Here is a 23,855-nt window from a genome sequence, read left to right as displayed (position 1 = left end):
CCCGACTGCGGTTTGTCTCCACGGACGGGATGTTTTAAGGGTTAACGGTGGCTCTTTGTAGTTGTGCGCTAAGTCTCAGCTCCGCACTTGAGTGCACTTCCGAGCGCGCGCGCCGTTATTTCGTCTGGTCCCCGTTGCAGCAGCAATAAAACACATTGAACTCTCACAATTAAATGATAAATCTACCAAAAGAAAAAACAAAACAATCTTCTAAAAAGGTTTTGGACATTTCCTTATTTAACAGAGAGAGATGTGAGGCTTTTATTTTGGCTGTCTCGGTCTCATCCATGCTGCTATGTCTGGCTGCAGGGTGCAGTTTCCAGCGCTTTGATGTCTGATCTGCGGGATTTGCGTCTCCTTTGCTGGCAGCGCGCCTCGCCCTCAGCACCCATGGGTGCTGCCAGAGAGTATAAGCCAATTTATTTTCAACTTGACTTTAGCCTCATATGATCCCGTCAAAGTAAAGTTTCTGATCTATGACCAAAACCACAGAGGCTGTATACCCATTAAAGGAGTGGCTGTGATGCTCCAGGCTACAAGTTTATTATTGACCTGGTTTTGAATTTGCCACAGAGGTTCATCTCCAATTCACTCCCTCTGACTGCCATGTATAATAGATCTCTTGTTTGATGTTGATGTCCATGTCTCTTATGTGTTTGACTTGAAAGTATATGTGACTGCGAAGATCAAATTTGCTGGAACGCTTTGTGGTCAACTTGTGAAAGTTATTCCTATTCCTGGCCTGTGCAGGCAGTCTGAGTGTTTGAAGCAGGATGAGCAAAAGGGCGGGGCTGGAACTGCCCCCCCCCCCCCCCTCCACTTCTGCTTTATGGCTCTTTATCTCTTACTTACTGTACTCACTGCGTCTTTGCATGATTATCATAATTTCACTTTCATGTGTATCAGTCTCTTTTAATTTTAGACGAATTGCGTTCTATACATCAGCCTCCACTTTCCAAGTTTACCTGCTTTTGCTTTTCCTTCCCTTCCACCTATGGCCTCTACACCACCCCAGAAGGCCTTTACTCATGGCGCTGGAGACAGTTGTGCTTTGCTGTCTGTCTGTCCTTCACGAGGCCTTTTAACTGGTGCCTACTGAAAAAAAGTGCTCTGTAATTGATGGCCGCAGTGTTGATCACACGTCTCTCTGTACAGCTGCGCTGCTTTTGATTTAAAGGCTCAGTTCCAGGTGTCTCATCCCCCTCAGGTGGAAGTCTGACACGGAAGGAAAGTCATTATTTCCCTTCAGAGCTACGAATGTTGATTTCTACAAAGTGAAAGTTTGCCAAATCCCTCTATTACTAAAGTCTCTTCCTTTCATTCATTCAATCATTCTCTTTCTCTCTCTCTCTCTCTCTCTCTCTCTCTCTCTCTCTCTCTCTCTCTCTCTCTCTCTCTCTCTCTCTCTCTCTCTCTCTCTCTCTCTCTCTCGCTCTCTCTCTCTCAGGCATAGTTTTGTCTAATAATAGCAGCTCTTCTTGGATCTCACTGGGATTCTGTCACACAGACCCACATTCTCACAATTACTGGTCACACGCACTAGCAACTTCAAACTATGTCAGTTTGGAGCATAGAAGTGCACTAAATGAAACCACGAGACACGTAACAGCCATGTCATCTCCTGAGCCTGTATTTATGTTTGTAGTTGTGACACATGGATATGTGCTGCATGACAGCGCGGGGCACCCCAGGGTGCTCAGTATGCCTGTGCCCAGGATCATCACTGACCCTTTGACCTGCTGCTCACCCAGACATGTTGGTCAATGGCTCCTCTGCTGTACGCTCCTGATATGCTTTTTTCCATGGCGGGACAAGCACCAGCAGCGAAAACATGCTGAAATATAACTTCATTGTAGCTTTCTGAAGTCTGTCCTCAAATTAAAAACACCTCGTCCTCACAGAACTACAAAGAGACATAAAGTAATTTAAGTACACTCAGTGTTTTTTTTTTCAAAGCAATAACTTCACTCTTAACACTGCTTTACTTGCTCCCTTTAATTTAGCGCTTTTGGGGGATAAAAAGAGACAAAAAGAGAGTCAATGGTCAGATGAGTTTGCACTAAACTGCAGAGACTCCAAAGTGGTCAGGAACCGGCGGAAAGAATCGCAGCGACAAGCATCAGCTGAGTTCAAGGTGTTGAAGTCTAACACGCAGCGTCAGCCTCTTTGTCTATCGCCGCCTTAATTCCCAGTCATTTCCTCACTTTTAATTTCTGTCCCCCCTGCCAGCGTCACATCAAAAGTGGGACCCCCTGGAGACATGTGTAATTATTATGGTATTAGGCTAGAAAAAGAGCCATTTAGTCATGAGGAGATAAAAGCCAGGGGATCTCTTTTACAACTGTCCTGGGCCCCTGATTTTTGTCTCCTGCAAGCATCCACACGTGGGCATTCTTAAATGTGCACTCGCACATCCTCAAATTAACACACCTGCACACATGATACACTCCCACACACGGAAGCACACACATGTAGAGCCCCTAACTGCAGTAGTCTGGTGTTACGCAACACTGGAAACCTCCGCTCATATAGCAGTGAGTGACAGATTGATAGAGACTGCTTTGCGAGAGCAAGTCTGTGTTTGCCCCGTTGTTATTTAGGCCTCTGGGGGGAGTGGGCCTTAGAATGGAATGGCTGTAATTATTGGGAGGATTCATTCCCCTCCGTGTGCTTGTATGTCTATGTGTGTGATGGAAAAGAGCACTGAGATGGAATAAGTGGCATTCCTCTGGACACGTTGGAGCTCGCTCTGTAATGTGTGTGTTTGTTTGTCGTCACTTCAAATTCTTTGGACAACAGGCTTCCTTTCTCGCTTTAAAACCCCCACTCAGCAGAAGTCTCAGGGAGTAATCCATGTACAAACAAGCGGCCACAATGCGGCCTCCATCTCACCGCCAAGAGGCAGTGTTATAGGTGCAAAGCTGGAGTCCCCTCACAGCCGGGGTGCATTCTTATGGTTTGACTGGGTTTCACTCAGCCGAACAACCAGAGGGCACCAGTTAAACATTAGTCAGTGAAGATAAATACCATGTCATGGTCGGCTTGTGTTAGGAAGTCCATTTAGTAATCATTGAGCTCTGCTAAGGGGATTTGAGCTCGCCAGCCTTCCACATGCCCACTGGTGTTTATTATTTGCAGCGAATGACACATTAAAGTCAATTACATTGGTGTGATAGCACACTGGTGTTGGCTGATGAGCTGCTAATCAGGTTGCAGGTTGCATGCCCGTAGTTAATCTTGGTTTTGACTTCAACTTAGCAGTGATGTGATTCACAGCGGAAACGGTAAAGTTTATCCCCCCACTTTTTGATCCTTGAATCCCGGCACGAGCTTCAAAAGAACTGCAGCCAAAGCTGTGATTACGCCCACACTTCCACAGCTACTCATACATAAACAAAAGGTGTATTTCACCAGATTAGCTTCGGCTACCCCCTGCCCCCCGCCCATCTTCGGCTGTCCGTCCGTCGCTCTGCCTCGGCCTGTTGTCTTTGCGTTTGTTGATCTCGGTGCTTTTGTGCATGGTTCCAGTTAATAACCCTGCATAGCATCAGGAAGCTCGCCCTCCGTTTCAGTGGGAGAGGGCTCTGTTTGCATTCACGCCCAGCCCGAGAGACCTTCCTCAGCAGATTTATGGTCACTATTGATGATTTAAAAAAAAAAATGTCCGTCCTCCCCCACTTGGCATGTTCACTGTTTTTCACTTAGCAGAGAACACATTCCAAAATGGTGCCTGTCTCTGCCTGTCTTTGAGTCTTTGAGAAAAACGTACAGACACATTGTCATGAATATTTAGATTAAGGTGGAAAATAAGCTGTCTAGAAGTTGTTTTGGTTTCATCTGTTGCTCAGAGGATGCTGTCTTGTCATTAGCGGGAGTTGTAGGGAGGAAAGGAAGGAAGCAGAGAGGAAGGGACCGACAAAGAGAGATCAAGGGACGGGATGAGAGATGATTACAGCTGAAGTAAAGCCATCGTGCAGTCATGTTATTCTTGTCTCGAGGGAGGAAGATGATGGTGAGGGGTAATTTCAAATGCAGCCTTGAAAAGAAGCTACATGTCTCTGTATGGGTGTCCTTGTCTCCTCATCCATGTATAGGGGGAGGAGGGGAAACAGGGTTGAAGCAAAATTGAAAATTCACAAAGCTCTTTCAGGAGACGAGGTTAAGTGCTGCCAATCCATTTAGTAGGAGAGTGCTGGAGCAAGACGTGGATAAGAGCCCCCATTCCTCAATGTGTTGGTGTAGCAATAGACAAAAAGCAGCGGGATCGGCTTGAGCTTTATTAGCCACGCGTTGTACACTTCTGTGTCATAAAACTACAAGGAAGAACGATGGCCGATGTATTTTGTTCCCGCAACAGAAAATGGTATTCATACTCCCCCTCTTGTGACCAGCTGTTTTGATCAATCATGTAGATGGGGGGTAGGGGGAGGATGAAACGAACAAAAAGCGATACAGACAGAGATAACAGCAGTGAGGATCAGACAGGCGGAGTTGGTCAAGGATTGACGGATGCCAATTAGGAATGGGGAATGTCATAGAAAAGCCTGGATCTGCGGCCAAGGAGATCATTTTCCTGGCAGTAGAAACGAAATCCTAACCCCTGCGCCCCTCCAACCCTAAACCCTCCATCTGACTGTTGGCTGGCAAAGCGTCCTCTGGGAGCCCTGCAAGCTGTTGCTTTTTAGACATCAACAGTTGCCTCAGCAGCAGTTGTTGAATGCATCCCTCCAAAGAAGGAACACACACTCACACTTGGGTTCCATTACCACCTCTGTCTTTCCACACCACTGCCTTTTCCTGGTGCCGGGAAAGGAGTGAGTAAAACGCTGTGGAGGCACCTCTAAATTAGCTTGTCTTGTCGATTTTCGAGTACTTGTTTGACATGCATTCTTCAAAATGACTGTATATGGTTTTAATCACCTTCCATGCTACTGAGGAAGGATTCCATGTGGACTAATATTTGATTGCACGTCTGACCCAGTAATTCTTTCTTCCGAAGGAGTGGTTTCAGAAATATGACGGCGGAGCCTCAAGAGATCCTTTTCCTCCTTCATCTAGATTGCATAATGATAACCAGAAGATGAGGGTGACTTGAAGTTCACTCGCCTATAGAATGTTCTGTGTTATATGTGAGTCTGTGCGTAGATTTACTCAAACCACCGCCGCAAAGGTTGGCCAATGCCATTACTCTTCTCTCTTTTGAACCAGTCGTCATGTCCAATCTCCCATCTGTCAGAGAACATTCCTGCGCCCCCCCCCGTCCCCCCACCCCTCCCCTCCTTAACTTTAATCTAGTTAATGGTTAAGCAGCGGTGGTTAACCTCCCCAGTGAGGCTGGTCACTGTTTGACAATGAGATCTTATTGCTTTAACTGACCCATGGGGACCTGGGAGACAGGAGTGGGAACATTAATCCTCCATGAAGGGAAGGAAGAGGAGAAGCAGGCAGTTGAAGAGAGGGAGGTGTTTGTGTGTGAGGTGGTGTCAAATATACTTTTCAGCTTATGTCAGTATTCTGTGTGTTGGTTGTTCGCTATGACTCTGTGTCTGCTTGTGTGAGAAAAAGGGGGCTCCCCACGTTAAACGAGAGCCGGGCCAGAATGTCATCGCCGAACAGATCCAGTATCGGTTTTCAGGACTTGCCCAAGGACATAACTCGTCTTTGTTTTTTTGAGGTTTCGCTTACCTGAGCTCCCCTGAAACAATGGCCACTGCCCTGAAGTTCCCTTCTCTCCTCTCTGCCTGTGTGAACTTGACTTTGAAAGAGATGAGTAGAGGAGTAAAGTTTCCATTCTCTGACTAATGTTCTTCCCAAGTCACGTCTGTGTTCTTAACTTTAGTTTGAGTTTCTTTTTCTCTGTTCGTTACAGTTCTCCCTGGAATTCGCTTGTCGGTCTTTCTACCACACCCTGCTTTACGCCCAGCTCTGTAGATCATCCCTTTTATCACTCTGTTTTTTTTTCTTCTCCTCTCTATATCTCTCGCACTCATCTGTCTCTCCATTCCTCTCATGTGTCTCACCCTCCATCCGTCATCTTTCCCTTCTCCCTGCCAGAGACAGACACAAAATACATGCATCTTCTGGACCATGTGTTGTCTAATCGTCACAATAGCCTGAACAGAAGGAGCCACTCATAGCAGGGTGTCTCAAATCCCTGGTGATTCTGAGCAGTGGGCGAAGGTAATTCCTTTATTTTGATTGACAGTTCAGTTAATGACAATAATCAGGCCAGAAGACTTACTTTCCAGCGGTGTAACAGTATTTAGTTGTATTGGTGCAGTGTTGCAGCAGTAAAAGGCACTTGAGTTTGCTGATGCAATAAGTTGAGTGGATTTTTACCGTATTTATTTTTTGTTGGGAAATTCAATGCTGAATCTCCTGTGTTGTTCACAAAAACACATCAGTCTTCGCCATATTCCGGTAATATGAGGAGAGTCCAGTTTCATAGCTTCATTTTCATTCAGCTTAGCAGAAGAAAAGTACAAGCTTGCTCCCGGTCCATATGCATATTAAATCCAAAATCAATGCCTTTCAATTGGGTTATGACTCCATCAAGCTAAAGGCTTCCCAATTACATGTCTGTGCAATCTGCAGAACAACAAACGTGATGGATAGTTATTGTGGGGATAATGTTAGACCGACAGAGTGCCTAACTGATTTAGCCTCTTGTTATTAAAGGATAAAGTAATTATAACCCCAATGTTTAGCCCGAGAGCATCTTGTATTTTGCCCTGGGCATGTCACAGCAGCAAGACTGGATTTAGTTAACAATTATTCGTACAGAATGATTATCAAGCAGAAGCCAGTTGAACATGCGGTACTTGTGAAGAACGACTACGTTAGCGATGTGGCCTTTCCTGGCTGCCTTACGGGTGCTGAGAGAGGCTGAGAGGTCTTAGACAGGCAGCTGGGAAGACCCCCTTTGATCCCAGTCTCCACTCACATCACACACAAACACACTTCAAGATTTGTCTCTATGGAGAATGATGAAAGATGGACCGACTCCATGTCAATTAGCAGTTTGGTGTGCTGCACTGTGTGTCTATGTGTGTGTCTGTGTGTTTGTGTGCCTGTCTATTGAAAGAAGCGCGTGAGGGTGGGGTTGGTTAATGGCAGGGGCAGAGAGGACACGTGTTTAGTAACAAGGCCGGACAAAGGGGGCAGGCAGAGGGAGGGATGGAGGCAGGATGATGGAGTGCTCAGGATGTCACTGCTTTTCATCGTGTCTCACTTCTACTTACGGCTGGAAATCAATTTCATTATATTAATAGGAATATTTTACCACATTTTAATATACATCACAGTGTTTGACTATGGATGCCACTAATGAATCGTTATTATTGATGAATCTGCTTATTGTTTTTTTCTTTAAGTCGATTGTTTTTTGTTGTCCATGCCCAAGACATTAATTTAACAGTGATGCAAAACATAATGGACCACAATGTATACACATGAGCCAAGAAATTACCTAAACGATTAATTGACTATAAAATGTTCGTTCATTTTCTGTTGACTAACCCATAATTTGGAGCACTTTGTCAAACAACGTAATATAGTCTTTCATCACAACGTGTTACCATTGAAAGTCAGTGTAATATAAAACCGACTCACTGATGAAGCAGCATGGCAATTGATCCTGTGCATCGTGGGCTTATAGATGTGTGAGTTCACAAGTGGTATACTTGACTCATATCATCTATTTTCTTTATGGACTGGCCTCAAGTGTTGGAGGCAGCACAAGAGCCAAGTGCATTCCACTCTGTGTTCATCTCAAATCATGAAGTGCCTCACTGTACAGGCTGTAGCCGTGGGACTCCTCACTGCAGCACCTCTTAGATGTATTTTTCAGTGAGGTCTTTCTCTTTCTGCACCTGAACAAGGCTACATTGTTGTGACGTTCCCCTAGGCTGTCGGAATGCAGGTATTAATGCTGGGCTGATTATCCCCACCGCAGAGAGAGAGGAGAGAGAGAGGAGAGAGAGTGGGGAGAGAGAGAGATAGGTGTAGAGTGAAGGGAGTGATGCTGAGGCACAGTAAAAGGGCTTCACAAACTCTCTGTGGTACTCATCGACTTCTAAACTTTTTAAACTGCGTGTGTGAGTACATGTATGTATGCAGGTGCTTAAGATTGTGAGTGTGTGCGTGCACATCCAGATACTTGTGAGAAAGGGTCTCTGGGTCTTTGAATGTGTGTCTGGAATGCAAACCCTATTAACTGAACTAACACTGCATTGTGTGTGTGTGTGTGTGTGTGTGTGTGTGTGTGTGTGTGTGTGTGTGTGTGTGTGCGTGTGTGTGTGAGTGACAAACTAAAGAGCTAGCTGCGGGTGTGGGGCAGGACCCGACTGCGTGTGTGGGCACTCGTCAATTGGAGCAGTCAGGGCAGTTAGGTGCATGTGAACAATTACTTCAACCCCAGCTTGAACTGGAATATGGACTTAACAGAGGTTATAAATAAGTGTGTGTGTGTGTGTGTGTGTGTCTGTGTGTGTGTGTGTGTGTGTACAATACCACAACGATGGCAGTACCAGCTCGTGATGGGGCAGTGGTGGAGCCCTGCTCTCCCCTCGGGGGGCTTCACATTCACATGCCTTTCGTTTGATGCCCTTATTAGATTGTCTTTGTGTTAAAATGAAGTCTCCGTGTTAATATTTTCAGCTTCACTGTTTATTTATCTATTGTTCTCAAGCTGGTTCTTGCTTTGTCATAAATTGGTTGTAGTTTCCTACCCTGTTTTCATCGTGTCATATTGTGCCGCCGTGGTTGTGGCCTCTGGTTCACCAGCTGGTGGTATTTGATCCAGGCTGTCAGAATTGGAGCCTGCTCTCCTTGGCAAGGAAGTTGGCAAGTTAAAGCCAGAAAAATCTACCATCCACTGCCTACACCCTTTTCGATAGCCCCTCACCCACACACACACACTCCCCACCTCGCCCCATCTGTTCATGTGTGTGTGTGTGAGTCTTCGTTTGGCGCGGCTTTAGGGGCAGTTGGTGTAACGGTTCAGGAGAGCATCCAAGCCCGGCCCACCATCGGCATGACGGTGCAAACAAAGTCAAAGCTCAGTATGCAGCAGTGACCCCTTGCTAATGCTAACTTCATGGGTGGATTGGTGAGAGATGCTACATGCTAGGTGCAGTTTGAGCCTTATGGTTACGTCGGCAACAGCCAAACAATGGCATACTTGTCTTCCTGTGGCTGCCCACCTGTTCTCTCCTCCCTCGCTTCGGTTGTATCCAAGTATCTGAACAGGACCTCCTGTCCTTCGTCCAACACTTTCTAGTTCCCTCCACCCCCACCCACATTTTCTTTCTTTTTCTTTGCCTTCTCCTGTTGGGGAGGGTTAGCATTTTTACTAGGACAAAGGAAATGGTTGCAGCGACAGCGAAAGAGGAGAGACAGCTGGACGGTCATGGATTCAAGATCGTGTTGCATGTGTTCACTTACAACACCGTCTGCACCGCTTTCTCTCTGTGGCCTCATTTCTTCCTTTCACTGGCTGCTCGCCCTTCCCTGTCTTTTGACACTTTCCCCCTTCTTCCAGTTCCTCTTGTGTTCTTGCTTTCTGTTCTTGCTTTCTGTTCTCACTACTGCGATTACTCTTGCTGAATTCTGCCGTTTGCTCATTTGTTCACGTCTTGTGCCACATCTGACTGTCTCTCTCTTTCTGCTGTTTCTTTTCTCTTTTTTGTGTCAGTCTGTTCCCACTCGGCGATGTGGTCAGAGCCCCTGCGGTGGATTATCAGTCAGTTGACTCACAGAGGGCAGCCAAAGCTTCCAGTACAAACACGAGGCAAAATCCAAATGATTGGCTGCTTGGCTTCGAACTGCAGAAAAAAGCCCCCATATCAGCTTGAGCCAGGCTCGGTCCACAGGTCTGCTCATAAACCATATTAGCCAGTAACACTGACACACTGCAGTGCTTCTGTTTGTTTATGACAGCTGCTTTGGATGTAGCGCTACAATCCAAAATGAAACTCTTTATCAGATAAACACAGAAGCTGGTATGGGGTGTTTTCACAGGATGGTAGGATCAATGTGGGTGGGAAGAGGAGTATAAATTGCTGAAATCTAAGGATTTGTGTTCTTGGTAGTTGGTGAGGGCATGTCCAGTCATCAGTAGGTTCAGAAAGTTTTGTTTTTTTCCTGAAGTTTTGAGTCCTCAATTCCTGCATCTGTATTCAACAAAACGATACATTGCAAATAGAGAAAACCCTGAGCTCAGTCGATGCTGTCCCCTGCTGTAGAGATGGTTGTATTCTTTATATAAATCTTACTGAGTGCACATTTTGGGGCATAGCTCTTGTATGTTGCCACTTATTCTCCAAATGTCATGAATGAGGCAACCCGTTGGTGTGATTTATGACAACAGACGGTGGTGAGCATCTGCGGTTCCCGTGCACCAAATATATACATTGCCTCTTCAATCTGGGGAACACATTTCCCCCGATCCACTGGGTCTTCCCATCCCATCTGCTTTTCCTTGTGGGCGACTGAAACGTAAGCTGGAGTGTTTCCTCCAAGTCTCCCTGCCTCGCTTGTGGTTCACAGGTCATTATACAGATATGGAGCTACAGGGCTGGCTTCTCCCTCTCTAAGCTACCTTTCAGCTTGGTGATGGAGGGTTGAAGTCATGGAAAATTCTGGAGCTCTGCCGATGATTGTCAGCTTCCACGTCTGCTGTCACTTGGCTTACTTCCCATCCACATTCTTAAGCTCACAGCTCACACTTCTTCAGTCCTTCTCACCTCTTCTTGGATTTGACAGCACCCCCTCTTTCTCCTTCTCCTTCCTCTCTTTGCCCCTCTTCCTTCAGTCTTTCGCTTCCTGCTATATACCTGTAAGGACATGCTTCTTTTTTTTTGCCTGCCTCTGCAAACCCTCCTGAAACACCTTTCCCACCATGAATGTCAACATTTGCCCAAGGGCCCCCAACCCAACCGCAGAATGTGTGTAATTCTAGCCCAGGCATTTCAAGAGCCTGCTGTTCTCAATGACATTTGGTGACACACTCAGCAGATTTTTTTTTTATTTATGTAAATTAATTAGCTTACTAAAATCAACTATGTCTTTGATATAAATAAATAAAAGGAATACAAAAATGAAAAACATCTTTTATGAACAGGCCTGTGATTTTGGACAAAGTGTTATGAATAATGAATGAATGATGCTAATGGGAGGTCCAGCTACGCAGCGCCGCCACTGCCGCCTTTGAGTTCATCTAATTGAAACAAGTTCAATAGTATCATGTCGGCTTTTATCTCCATCTTGTATCCTCCGTCTTTCCACCCCCCTCTCTTATAATGAAAAGCACAAGCTGATGGCTATGAATATCTAGACTAGTCGTATGATCACAGACATAATATACAGGATGCGTTTCATTTCACCCTTCTCTTTGCATTTCTTTCCCTTTGCATTTCTTCCTCTCTTTATTCCCCTTCGTTAAATGTGAAATGCTTTGAGTGATTTCTCTTTCTTGTGTCACTTACAAGAATGGCTAAAAATGTAAAGAACGCTGGTAGGCAGGTTTTATCTTTTCCATCGTTATCTCGCTCAGAATGGTCTCCTGCCCACTATCCTCTATCTAACCCCACCCTTCTGTCCACACCTCCATACCATTCCCCTCCTCCTCCCTTTTCTACTCTAACCACCCAGCCATGCTTTCTCCCTCACTCGACCATCGCATGCTCCAATGTGTCAACATTATTACCAGATGCCTGGAGATGGAGGAGGTGGATGAGATGGTGCCAGGGTAGTGGAGGTGCCGATAGCTAAGCTTCAACGCATTTACCAACTTCCAGAAGCCTCCTTCTTACACACATGCACAACGATACACACACACACTGAAGCATCCTGCTCAGCTTCCCACCATATGATGTTTTATTTTTTTCCATTATTGTAAACAACCAGCATTTTGCAACGCCTACCTGGACCATATGCTCCTGTAAACACATACAACGAGACTCATGCACTTGGACAGAAAAGAAACCAGAGTTTTCTTCCAAAGCTTAGTGAACAACACTCTTGACTGTTATGATTATTATTAGTATGTAAGCCAAGGCTTGACTAACCCTGAACATATGTCTTATGGTTGGTTTAAGTGCACAGACATGTACAAAACTTCAGAGATTCCGTATCTGAGGAGATATTAAAAGGGGAATGCAGTAGCCATGATTAAAGCAATTCAAGGAAGGACACCCTGACACACTCCTTTTGTATGCTTCATTTTTCCCCTTTGATTCTGGTATGCTGGCCATCAACATTGCATCTTCATGCCAGTTTTGCCGCCCCCCCCTCACCTCTCTCTCTTCTTATCAGAGTCTGTCATCCTTGTAATCTCTGCCTGTCATCCTGTCGGTTATTTTTCTTGATATGATACCTTGGCTGGACACGCGGTTTGTGTGTTTGTATGAGAATGGAGGCAGGGAGACACAGTATTTTAGGCAAATTAATGAGATCCTTTTCTCTGTGTTTGTGGCCAGTTGGAGCTATAATAGGGAGGAGGAATTTCAGTTAAATCAAATGACTGCAACGGTAAATTCTCAAATACGCTGTTGGGTACTTTATAGGTAATTTATTATCAAATTTCTTGTCAGTTACTTTTCCACCAGTTAACAATCTTGTCAGCAATAAAAAAAAAAACTGCTTTAGTTTGATTTAACCCTCTCCGAACTGCTCTGTCCTTCCTTATAGAGGAACTGTCACGTTCTCAATGCCACACTCTTCACTTGTTAACCAGGCGGGCCCTTAGCTTTTAGTAGCCAGTAAAAGAGTTAGCCGTCAGTAACTTGAAGGGGCCACAGGCTTGATGAAAATGTCAGTGGGCAACACAGACCTTATAGAAGTGTAAATTTGCTTTATTCAAATCAGGATGAATAATTATGTGTATGTGTATTGGCGCAAAAGAAGCGTAACCCGCGGGGTCACGGGCCCATCTGGTGTGAGAGCTCATGGGAGGCTAACAGCGCCACACAGCAGAGTATGACCTTGGCTACGTGCACTTCAAAGGAGAGGAGGAGTTGATGGTATTTTTGGCGTTTGTGTTTTCCTCAAAAGCCGGACATGGGCACTGTGTGAGCAGAGGAAGTTGTGGACCGAATGGGTTCAATATATATATATATATATATATATATATATATATATATATATATATATATATATATATATATATATATATATAGAGAGAGAGAGAGAGAGAGAGAGAGAGAGAGAGAGAGAGAGAGAGAGAGAGAGAGAGCGCTTGGTGGTTCAGGGGTTTGGTTGGGGAGTAGAAGGTGGCTGAGGCATTTTTCACTCTACTCCTATGTCTGACCTTTTCCCCTCTCTTCCCTCATCCTCTTCCTCTCACCCCCTCCCATCATTACTTGCCATTGTCTCTTTCCCCATCCTTGACGACATCCCACTGTTTTTACGTGTTTGTTTTTGACTTTGCTGTCTCTTAAAGCAAACCCTTCAGCCCTTACCTGCCTCCCCCTCCTCTCCCCCCTCTCCTTCATCTTCATCAGCCCACAGTGTCTCTATCTTCCGATCTGCAGGTTCCTGCAGGTTGAGGCGCGTGTTGTTTTGTCTCTCTCGGGTTTCACGCATTCCAGATATTATCACCTGGCACCAGTTAGCTTAGCTGATAGCCATCTACACAGGGTGGAAGTCAATCACTTAGCAGACAATGACGGATGTGAGCTCTTTCAGGCTTGGTGCCCACAGATGAAAGGTCTATGCCAGGCGCGGCCTTTGCAGCATAATGCGTATGTCATGATGGACGACGTTGTTCTACTGTCAGTTGTATTTTCTACTTTGCTTCGCAGAGTCATGAATGTTAAATATTTCGATCCAGCTTAATTTCCCTTCTTATTTCATCTGTTCACTCCCATTTCTTTTCTAATCAAAAAACCATCTGAGCAATGAATAATAAGTTAATGAAGCATAAATGAATGTGAAGAATGTCGGCCACTGGGGAGCAGATTGTAATTTTATGAGAATTGGAATAATGCACCTTCTAAAAGTCTCTGGTGAGCCTTGATGTGGAAATGAGTTAGACATTTCTGGTGTGTTATTCAGAAAATTGCCAGCTTGGAATTGAAATTATTCATGGCTGACATTTCCTGTAGTGTCATTCTGTCCTTTTCAAGCGCTCCTTTTACAACCCATGTTTTATCAGGTAACTGGAGGACAGTGTTCTCATTGTTTATTTCTGCGTCTGTGCGTGTATCTATCAACGTCTAATCCAGCCTCGGGCTGCTTCTGTCCCCTGCAGGCTCAATGTCAGTAGCTCGACTTTGATGTCAAGCCACAATTTATTTGTCCGTCTCTGCGGACTCCCCTGTAGTCCACATAATGTCGGGCAATCAATAATAATGTGACCTGCCTATCTACCCCGCCTGCCCCACTGCTTTAGTTATTCACCCCCTGGCCTGCACTGTTCCAATCTCTGACCTGCCCCTGAACAAAAAGCCCTCTCCTGCCCCTACTTCCCACTTTTAACAATAATGTCTGTCTCGCTATTACAATAACCTTGTCTGTTACCCTGGTAACATACAGCCCCCCTAAAGCACAGACCAACCACTACTCATAGTATTTAAAAAGAAGAAGAAAAAAACAGCTCCCTATATGGAAACGGATCAAAAGAGAATGTGTTGAGTATAGCAGGAAGCAAAAAGACGACATAATTAAAAGACTCGATGGATCAGCTGTTTGTTCATGAATATGTTTAGTGCGCCCTCTTCTTCGCTGCCCCTCAAACCACCGCTGTATGTCTGTGGAAGCAATAGAGAATGGGAGAGGACAGGTGTGCCATTATAGCGCAGATTAGTGAGGAATGCTGGAAGGTTAACACAGACGGGAGTCGGCTAACTCCAGTGCATATTTGTGTGCACTTGCGAGCTCATATTCCCTCGGGTTTACGTTAAAATATGTGTGCATAATACGTGATCTGCATGCCACTCGTGATATGTGTGCTTGCTCTTTCCATATGCTGAATGATATTCAAAATATGCTCACTGGGTGTGTAAATATGTGGTGTGTGTGTGTGTGGGTGTGGGTGTGCGCGCATACGTAGCTTTCTTCCCGTCTCCTTGCCCGACCCATGTATGGGCGAGAGTCAGCCTCACTATCTCCTCGTCTCCAGCTTATCTGCCGGACAGTCTTGAAGTGTTGATGCAGAAAATAGAAACTCCTTTGTGAGAATGCATTCTCTATTCCTCTAACTACTGTCAAATGTGTCCCATTCAACATTCAACAAATATACCATGAGGGACACATAAGATAATGTGGTGTGACACGGAAAATGATATCGGCTGCTTTTAACTGTATACCACAAGGGTGTTTTATTCTTCCGTAATGAGCTATCGGCATGAGAAAACTACTGGCATCAGGTTGAGACATTCGAGGAAGCTGTCTGCATACAGATGAGTGTGGTGCCACCGTATCTATATCTATAAATATATTAGCAATGTATGCACTCTGGTGTGTATGTTTTGCTCCTTGCAGCTAGCAGCACCGCACACTGCGGTTGTTAACGGGTCTTTCCAGTACCCGGCCTCTCAGCCAGTCAGCCAGCCATGTGGTCCCTCTCCACTCTAATTAAACTCACTGTGGTTCCAAACCCCAACCAGAAAGACACAACCTCAGTGCCAGACTCTGTGTCAGCTGCTGCCAAGACCTGTACATTTGTGTGTGTGTGTGTGTGTCTGCGTGTGTGTGTCAGAGAGGGAGAGAAAATGGAGAGGGCTTATAACCATATTTACCTCCCATTTCACTAAGTCAAGTAATAGTGTAGAAGAGTCTGCCAAGGCACAAGAGGAGCAGCAGGGGGAAAACAAATACAAATGCGAGAGGAGACAAAGACGGATCTACAGTAGACGGTATATTCAAATGGTCCTCGGACTGAGGGAGTATGGGGAGTTTAGTGGATTTAGAAATCAAGAAGAAGAAAAGCGAGGAATGCAGGAGAATAGTAATTAACTCTGAATTATTCTATCTCTAGGGGATCGGGGGGATTAATAGAGGCTTTGGTTTGGATTCTGCACCTTTCACTCGGTTTCAGCATGGGAGTCTGGTCCCTCTATGCAAACGAGTGTGTATGTGTGTGTCCGTGTGTGTGTCCGTGTGTGTACTGCATGTGTCTCACTGTACTCCAGAAGGCTCCATGTGTCTGTGCCAGTGGGCTTGTGACCGTATCTGCCAGCCAGCCAGCGATTTTGTGCGTATTGATGTGTGACTTTGTACCCCCCACTTACTGAAGTTCATCCAAGCATTATGAGTTAATCCGCCATAATAGGCAAAAAGACAGAAAGTGGGGGAGAGAGTAAGGTAGGGGGAGAAGGAGCAGGGGTGGGAGGGGCTGGGGCATCAAAAGGTAGTGAGAGTAGCAGTCGTGTGTGAGGTATGCCAGGCAGGAGACTACAGATTTAGGGCCAGGCAGACCGTTCTAAATCTCCGGCTTATACGCTGTTTTGGGACAGCGAGTGTTGATAGCCCCAGCAGGCAGACAGCTCATGTCATTCAGATGAAATCATGGCTTTGAGCGCCTCACCATCACCTCTATAAATCCACCCAAAAAAGATAAGGAAACACTGATTTAAGAGGGAGGCTGAGAGCAAACCTTTTTAAACAAATGAATCAGTGGTATGAAGAGGTGAGAAAGATACGTTGGAATCTAGTGGTTTAGCTGACAAATTGAAGTCAATGGTGGCAATGAATTGGCACAAGTTATGGAAAGAGGAGAAACTAAAAATAAAAACATAGTGAGGCGTTAGTCATATATTCCTAGTACATAATGAATCAGTTCACCTTTTTTGTCAGGGTTTCCAGTATCTCTTAACCTCTCACCGTGTGTTGCCACTGTCAACACTATAAGTCTGTTTGTCCAAGACAGGAGGGAAAGGTGGGGGTGAAGGGGAGTAGGGCCGGAGGGCAGGTGCAGGAGTCGAGGTAGGTTTTATCCAGCCTGTCTGGATGCAGTAGCCCGTTCTGTATGTACACAGTGTCTTGTGTCTCTTGATCTCTCCCTGCGCTCCAGCTCTTAACTGTGCCATTTCTTTTAGTTTTTAGTTGTTGTTTTTTTACTCTGACCTTCCTTGAATTCAAGATTTCTAAGCTCCTATCAACAACATGGACTTGAATATTTTTTCAAGAACACATGCACTAAGAGACACGCTCCTTTTCAAGCTCTCATTTCCACGCTCTTGTGCCCTTTTCTTTCTGCTCTGCCCCATCGCTCTGCCCCTGGGTTCACGCCTTCTTCTCTATCCCTCTATCTGTCCCTCACACACGGGCTTTACCAGCCTGCTGAGCATGATGGCCTTTTTTAAAAAAAAAAATGGAGCAATGAATGGATAAGAAAATGGCAAAAGGGATAAGGGATGTAGAGAAAAGAAAGAATGGAGGGACAAATCAACGCGTACTCCAGTGGCCTGTTATCTCATTACAGCGGTACCAGCTTGTCACGCCCGGCTGACTGGCCCCCTAAGGAGCGCCCTCACCCCCTTATAAGACCCCCTTTATTCAGCAGGCACTCTCGTATTTCAGCTTGGGCACAAAGAAGGGCAATTCTCTCTGGTTTCTGAGCTGTCCACACCAGATTTGTGTATCCTAGCTCAGCCAAGGCACACGGCCGAATGTACAAATGGGGCACCGCAACATACACAGAAGCCTTGTTAGTTGCTAGTTATGAAATGATGCTTGCGGATAATGGAGGCTAATAGGAAGAGTGGATATCCATTTGCTCCACCATTTTCTGCCTATTCCAGGCCTTTTGTGTAGTCCCACGTGGGTATTAGAATAGGGCTTCAAGAGGCAACTGCTTTCAGCTGAAGTAGTAGAAATGGTGTTCCCCTCGCTGGCTTTTCTCCCTCTTCTGTCAAAATGAAGGCTCATCAGAAGTGAAGGGAGGGCCGTTTCTAAACGAGATGAGCAGAGTGCTACTCAGCACTCCTGCAGAGACAATGAGAGAAAGACAGTGAGAGAGGACACAGCAGACAGAGAATGCAGAGGGATTTTGAGTGGAACAAAACATGGGATAAGACTAAATACAAGCAAGGACCATTTTTATTTTTATTAACGCATCGGATAAAAGCAACGGTGGAAAAATCCAATTGTAAGTGTAGAACTTACAATTTCTGGTGAAAATTACATTCCATGCTCACGTTTTCTGGCAATTCGTAAATACAGCCTCACCCCGATGAACGCCATTAGCTACAATCTCTATGTGAGTGACCCTTTATCGAAAAGCTCAGATTTGAAACCTCATCCTGTGGACAGACATCTAAAACAGAGAGAAAAAACTCTGTGTCACTGGTTACAAGTGGGTCTGTTTTCCATCCGTTCATGTAGTGATTTCATCTCCAGTATACAAATAATCTTAAAAAGGAGCAGCATCAGGAAGCCATGCTACAGCGGCATCTTGGTGTTATTTACCCGTAGTCCCTCTGTTACCTCCCTTTGTTTACCTCAGCGTGTGCAGTGTGTGGATAACCCGTCCACCCAGGAACCGGCCTTTTGTCCAGCCAGCCAAACACCTGGGTGCTACAATGCAGCTTGAGATGACAAAAAAAAAGGGGACAGTGGGAGGCTGTGCTTTTGAGAAATGGAACTGTTGAGATACGAAGGCCAAGCAGGTGTGTTTGTGCGTGTGTTTCTCTCTGTTTGTTACTGTAAGAGTAATCACACTGTAAATAGGCTACTGTAAATAGAACTGTAGACATTCATCCCTGGACTCATCAGTATCAAAATACACACAAGTTGGCAGGACAGCTTGTTTCAGCCTTTACTATGTGTGTGTGTGTGTGTGTGTGTGTGTGTGTGTGTGTGTGTGTGTGTGTGTGTGTGTGTGTGTGTGTGTGTGTGTGTGTGTGTGTGTGTGTGTGTGTGTGTGTGTGTGTGTGTGTGTGTGTGTGTGTGTGTGTGTGTGTGTGTGTGTGTGTGTGTGTGTGTGTGTGTGTGCTTAGGGTTCCAGAGCAGAAATGTGAGACTTGCCGAGGCACATGTTGGCCTGCTTTCACCTTTTCCTCACCTTACAACTTATCTCAAATCTTATATCCCCTCCGGAACAAAAGTTTCTGAGTGTGTTTATTTTACCTAAATCAAACACACTGTGTGCCATTATGTTCTTTTAAGACACACACATATACAAACACTGTAATGGACACACTCCAGTGGGTTGTTTATTACAGTAAATTGGGCATAAGAGCTACCTTACGCTGAGCATTTATCTGCACAGTGTGCTCGGAAATGACTTGCAGAATGAATTGATTTAGGGATGGAGGGAGAGGGGAAGCGAGAGAGACGGCAGAGGCGGCAGCACTTTGTCCTAACCCTTTTAGTGAGATTAGCTGTAGCCTTAATGTCTCTCCCTTTATTTATACTCCGAGTCAGCCTTTCTCCTCGCCCTCTCCCTGACAATCTGTCCTGGCTGTAGAAAACAAAGGTGTCAATAAGTTTTCATTTTGAAAATGTAAAACCATTACAGTAACAGATGGCAGCGAATTGAGCACAGACGGTCCTGCAGCAGTAGTGACCTTGTTGTGCGCTACTATATTTGCCACTAATCCAGAACAACCTGGAGTCACATGAGTTGGATAGAAACAGAAGGGAAGGACAGTGAATCCTGAGGATGTCCTCCAGCGAAAACATGCTTATCAGTTTCTTTCTATTCATCCTAATATGAACGTTATCCCTTTAAATAACAAAAAGTAAAAGACAACAAGGATTTTTTAAATCTTTGAGGTGCCACATAAACACTAAAGTACATAACCTAACATGTTCGACATTGTGGAATTTCCTCCTTGACGATACTTAAGTGATTTCCACAGCATTTCGAGAAAGATCTGGATGATACTAATGTTACCGGCATACTGCCATACCAGTGAAAACAGTATTATCATTTTTTCTTGTGCACTTGGGAAATTCTTGAACTTTTGGAGCTAAAAAAAATGTTAGAGGGCAACAGGGAGACATCGTCCAACACTCCCAGTTTGCACTCCATTCATCCATTTACTTTGCAGGCCTGCAATAGCAGTAAGGACTACACAGGCCCTTAGAGGGATATAGAGTCCTTACTGCTTCTCTCATCACTGAAGGCACCTCATTAGGATTCCCCATTATGGACGCCAGCGACATTAGCGGCAACATACGCAAGCAGATTGCCTCTGCCAAACATTGCATATCATTCTGGCCCATTAAAGCGAGTCATTTACCTTGATAAATGGGCAGAGGCAGAAGGGAATTGAAAATAAATGCAGGGGACTCTCCTTCCCTCACTTCATCTTTCTCATTGCCCCAATTTGAACTCCTGCATCTACAATGCACAAGTTTCCTTTCTCTTGTTTGTAATGCTCATGCCGCATTTTGCATTAGCATCCTCCTGTGTCTGCCATTTGTTTTAATTTTCTAGTCTTCTCAACTGAACCAAACTTTTCATGGCATCTGCTTAACACTTAACACGGTCCAAGTGCAACTCTCCTCCTCATTTCTTGTTTTGCTTCCCCATCTTTTCTGCCTTCACTCTGTTTCTACGTTTTATTTTTCGCCACAGGCTGTTTCAAGGAAAGAGGGAATAGTGAGAAAGACTGGGAGAGAGCGGGGGAGAAGAGGACAGGCTGTGTTAATTGGAGTGCCTGAGGCAAGAGGGGTGGAAGGAAGAGGGAAAGGAGGCCCAGATTCAGGGGCCCTGAAACATTAAATATTAACACCTTTTCTCATCTCTGCCCCCTTAGTGACATCTACTGATTGGGTTCTCTCTCTGAGTCGATCAGGACACAGATACACACACACACACACACACAGAAACACACACACACACACACACACACACACACACACACACACACACACACACACACACAGGCACACGTCTTTCTCTCTTTTACAAAATTGAGTTCCTTCTAAAAATGAAAGACAGCCAGGAGGAGACTCAGTGGTAATTGGCCAAGCCACTCTGCTTGGTGCCCTTTGATTTGAAAAGTAATGAAATTCCTCTTGATATTTTTTATCCGTTCCTGCATGTCGTTCACCGCTATGGCCTTGCTTTTCTTTTTTTCTTCTTTGTTACCTCCACTCTGTTCAGACCCCAGAGTGAGCACTAATAGGAGCAAGACTCTGGCCATTGTCTCGCTAACTCACTGTTAATAGAGTCACATATAATGGCACCAGATTGTGTCAGCTTCCAGATATTAGCTTTATAAATGGCAGAGATATTATGTGTGAGGAATGATTTCAATGTTATTCAGCTAACTCTAATGGGAAAGGACACTTGGAGAATACTTTGGTTTATCAGTAAGATGATACGTCAAAGCTACTTTTGCAGAAGCACTTACACAGCACTAAAACTCACAAGACTCATGTATTCATAGCTCTATTTATAATCTCTTTATAAGACGTCTCGGTTTTGTTTTATTTTATTTTTTTCAACCGCCGCCGCTCTCTGCAGAGCGGGCCGCAGGACTGCAACGTCAGCGCTACAAATTTATAGTCTACTCATGCACTCTGTCTCCTTTTTGTTTTTCTCCTCCTCATTCCTACTATCTATCCTTGTCCTCATTTTCTTCTCCCCGACTCACTGGCTCATGCTTGAAGACAAACACACCCACTCCACCATCCCAATACCCCCCCCCTCCCCCCACCACCACCACCACCACCACACACACAAACACACACTCAATGACCGCACTGCTCTAAACTCTCCTGTTTGAATGGGGTTGACTTCTCACCCAGTTGCCAAGACGACAGGACCAGTGAGGGGGAATCTCCTGGTAGACAAAGGAGTGTGTGAGGGGCCGACCTTGTAGGCCACTTCACACTGTTTGTCTTGAGCCCCTAAACTGCCGCGAGATGACACAACACACACAACACACACACACACACACACACCAGGAGAGCTGTGATTTATCTGTCGCAACTGCGCACACTGTGATGTTACCTCTCTGCCCTCGGCTCGAATGCAACAGACACTTTCATACAAAAGTAAATCCACACACCCGCTGCGTGGCTGGCCCGGCATTATCTGCAGACTCGCTACACTTTGCGGTGGCTTGCGTCTTTGGATTTTATTGCGTTGCCGCATACATAGTGGAGCAGATGGATGTGTGCCCAGGCTAATTGCTCGCAGCCTTATGTTTGACTCAGCTGCATTACGTCAACGTGACATCCCCGGGAACGTCGGTCCTCATCTCAACTCGTGTTCTTGTTCATCTGACGCCCTCCTCTAACTCCTCTTCGTCATTTTGCATGAATCAATTTGTGAATCCCAGTGAAGTTAAAACATGAATGAAGTGCTAATCACATTACCCTCATCTGAAGCTTTTAAGGGAGTTCTCCAAAAACGGATGGCGAGCAAGAGGATTGATAGAAAAACCCGACAGAAGCTAATGGAGCTAATACAAAAACTGTGGAAGATGGAAAAAAAGAACAATAAAAAGGTTACAGGATTCTTATAAAACCTATAATAAAATCTATTTTCCCCTTTCAGCCTCTCCTTGCCCTGTCTCAACCCTTCCATCTCAAGCAGACACATCGCTGGTGGTTTTAGTACCAGTAAATAACCAAAGTGGTAAAACACAGTCTCCTCTGCGAGACTCACATGACCTCCACAACCAGCTGCAGCCTGAATGTGTTTGTGTGTGTGTGTGTGTGTGTGTGTGTGTGTGTGTGTGTGTGGGCTGCTGCAGGGTCCCCAGGTGTGAATTGTACTGCTACTCAGGAGCGACATCGGCCCAAGCCCTGACAGGAAGACGGACAGCCTCCTTCATATCCTGTGATTGCGCTGTAAGGGCTTAGCATGTGGCATCTGAACCTCCGGGATCGGTCTATCTCACCTTTAATCACGGCACACCTCCGCCCTTTCCCGACGTACAGATACCGCACATAACCCTCATGAAAAAGGGGAAAAAGACGAGGGCACCCAAGCAATAAAATTTGAGCACCAAAGATATTATTGTGTTTGACTCCAATTAGAAGGACAGATATCATCTTTGAAGCACAAAAGACCTCCACTGTCTGCTGGTGGAGTTTGACTGGCTCGTGAAGGGTCAGATGAGAAAACTGAGGAGGATTCTCTGATTGCTGTAATTGGTACTTTCAGAGTGCCGCCATCCAAACAAATAAAGCCGTAAAAGTTTGTCAAGGGTTTTTTGTAAAGCATGTGACTGAAGGAGTTGTTAGAAACTTGCAAGAGTTTCTTTTCACTTCAAATTCTGTGATTAAAATGTCGCTCCCCTACTCCATTTCAGAAAGATCAAGTAAATAGTAGTAATAAGGAATTGGTCTTAGAAGCAGTTCAATGGTGTATAACACTTTATCAGTCCCACTTGGCATAATTTCCTTTCTCATGGAACATCATAAGCAAATCTAGACGCAGTAGCAAACAAAAGATTCATACGCATAGCCAGCAGCCGCCGCTGCGCATACACAAGCACACAACTCTGTAAAAAGGTCAGCTACATATCCTTTATGGTTATTTGCGCTGGTTTCCAAAGAACAAACTTATTACTGAATCGTCTTCTGTGCAGAATGGTGATTTGTATCGTTCGGGACAATTTTGACATTTCAATAGACATATTTATATCTGTGTACACAAGCGCCACATGTACATGTACATGATCAGACTTATCAAGATATTGCATGCTTTGTCAGACTGCAAGCAATGTTTGCAGTGGGAACGAGGCTTAGGTGGTGTGGATTTTCGTGGCCTTTGCAGTATTTTATAGTTATTATATATATATATATATATATATATATATATATATATATATATATATATATATATATATATATATATATATATATATATATATATATATATATATAATTATGTGTCTTTCTTTATTTAGTGTTCATTGTGTTCTTTTTTCCCATTTCTCCCTGAA

At 44.9% G+C, this 23,855-nt stretch overlaps 1 protein-coding gene across 2 annotated transcripts in view; it reads left to right on the top strand.

Annotated features, from left to right (window-relative positions):
- bcam (basal cell adhesion molecule (Lutheran blood group)) overlaps nt 1–23,855 on the top strand; it is a 46,416-nt gene that overhangs the window by 724 nt on the left and 21,837 nt on the right. The window lies entirely within an intron of this gene.

Source organism: Clinocottus analis, unplaced genomic scaffold, assembly GCF_023055335.1.
Source record: "Clinocottus analis isolate CAN_PGR_092001 unplaced genomic scaffold, fCliAna1.0.p SCAF_9, whole genome shotgun sequence".
NCBI classification, from domain to species: domain Eukaryota; kingdom Metazoa; phylum Chordata; class Actinopteri; order Perciformes; family Cottidae; genus Clinocottus; species Clinocottus analis.
The sequence above is the reverse complement of the archived record's forward strand: the minus strand, read 5'-3'. Positions and strand labels throughout refer to the sequence as shown.